Source organism: Sorex araneus, chromosome X (assembly GCF_027595985.1).
Source record: "Sorex araneus isolate mSorAra2 chromosome X, mSorAra2.pri, whole genome shotgun sequence".
Lineage (NCBI taxonomy): Eukaryota > Metazoa > Chordata > Mammalia > Eulipotyphla > Soricidae > Sorex > Sorex araneus.
Genome location: NC_073313.1, coordinates 96,875,512 through 96,877,624, shown reverse-complemented (window position 1 = coordinate 96,877,624; position 2,113 = coordinate 96,875,512). Strand labels below are relative to the sequence as shown.

The 2,113-nt window shown below is 40.3% G+C and overlaps 1 non-coding gene across 1 annotated transcript; it reads right to left on the bottom strand.

Moving 5' to 3' along the window:
* Positions 1-1,126: 1,126 nt before the first annotated feature.
* LOC129400346 (small nucleolar RNA U3) lies at positions 1,127-1,332 on the bottom strand. Its single transcript, XR_008627604.1, has one exon. It is a non-coding gene; the product is annotated as a small nucleolar RNA U3 (small nucleolar RNA).
* Between the last annotated feature and the right edge of the window lie 781 nt (positions 1,333-2,113).

Genomic DNA, 2,113 nt, shown 5'->3' with positions numbered 1-2,113 from the left:
AAGTGAACCCTACCACATTATCATCATAGGAGATTTTTTTTAAATTCTGCAATGTGAATTTTTAAAAAGGGTTCTGTGTTCTCCTCATATGATACTCATTTAGTTTTAAATCCAACACATCAGCAATAAAAATAAGTTAAAAAAAGATTCATGATATTGAACAAACTGTCTTCTAGATAAAAAAAAACTGCACAACTTAAAAATTAGAAAGAATTAGTAAGGAAGATGAGACAACATTTGAACCATTTCCAGAACACCACAAGTGTTCACAGTGGGAAGAGTGTTTTTTTTGTTTGTCTTTGGCACATGGAACTAAATATGGCACCAGAATGTAGATTATAGCAATGCATCACAAGCAACTTTACATGATTGTACAAATGAAAATGCTAACATATTTGTATAGCATTCTAGGAGTAATGAATGAAATTGACCTTTACTTCCTTTTACATAGGAAATACCCTATTTTAAAATGTAAAGCAAAGCTAAGCAACAAAAGGAAACCCCACTAATCCTCAAATATGCATATATATTCTACATATGCTTGCTTAAAGTTTACAAAAACTATCCTTTCATTTTCTGTTTATCCATACCTGGCCAGGAAACAATGAACTCATTCACAGAATTCCTTTCCAATTGGAGTAGAATTCTTTATCTTATTTTAAGATAGAGCTTTAAAAGATGAAATGGGTATACGTGATAGGAAGAATAATGACTTTCAAAAAAATGTCAATTCCACAATTGCTGTAATTTGTGAATATACTAAATTACTGGCAAAAGAGAATTTAGAGATTAAATGGAATTAAGATTTATATTAGAATAAGATTATTCTGGATTTTCTAATTGGTGTAATATAATAATAAGGGCACTTAAAAGAGAAAGAGGAAGCAGTGAAGAATCCTGGCCGGCGAGCACCACAATGCCGGAGAATTCTCTGGACCCCAAACAAAGCCGATAACACCTGGGTGCCCCAGATGAAGCAGGTGCAGTCTCCCCTCCTTCTCCAGATGTAATCCCGGTGACCATGAGCTACAAACATGGCTGCAGTATGTGGGTACCAGGACTATTTTTCCAAACCACCTGATGTAGCTGTGCGACCTTTCCTGATATTAAAAAAACAAATGCTCAGGCTACATAGACTGCATCCTCTCCCTCTCCTAGGGAAGAGAAGAAAGATTATCAATGGCAAAAGGCAGCTGCAAAAGCAACACCTAAAACAGGTTTTATGGTCATGAGATGATCCTCTGGCTCCTCTCATGGTTTCGGGTGCTGTACAGTATCAGAGAAACTTCTCTAGTAATGAACTGTAGAAATGATCCCTGAAAGTATATTCTGTGGTCTGAATTCTTGCACATTGTTTACAGTTGCTGTTGCTTGGCAGTTGATGTGGTATCCCAATTCAAATAACTTCAGCAGTAACTGGAGATTGTTATCACATGTACTCAAAAACATACGTTCAGGACACACATAGAAATCTCAGACCCTAGCAACTTGCGGCAGAGATGGACCAGAACTTTGCAATAGGCCTTCTGCGCTGGGCTGCTCCCGATGGGGTCAGGTGCCGTCCCACCACCTGCCCTCTAAGAGCTCCAGCGGTCGCCATTTTATAGAAGCACCAGATATGAACCATGGTGACGCTAAATCCCAAGTCTTGCCTGACAGGTGAGGAGTGCGCCGGCCTTCCCCTCACCCCGATGGGATGCAGAGATGATGCCACATCCACCCACCACCTACTTAAGCTCCAATGTGACCACAATCTAGAGACACACACAGAAATCTCGAACCTGAGGAACTTGTGGCAGGACTTTGCAATATGCCTTCTCTGCTGGGCCGCTCCAAACAGAGGCTCCAGTGGTTGCCATTTTATAGAAGCCAGCAAGACGCACCAGCTCCCACGTGGCCACGATCCAGACACACACACAGGAATCATGGGACACGAGCAACCTGCGGCAGCAATTTTGTCAGACCATAATTATTAAAATCTTTGACTTCCTAAATCACATGCCTGCTTTCATGGCCATGCGGCATCATATTATATCCATAACAAGCAATACAATACACATTGTCTAGGAATTGTATTTTCAGCAGATATAAGGGGAGGTAGGACTGGTCTTGA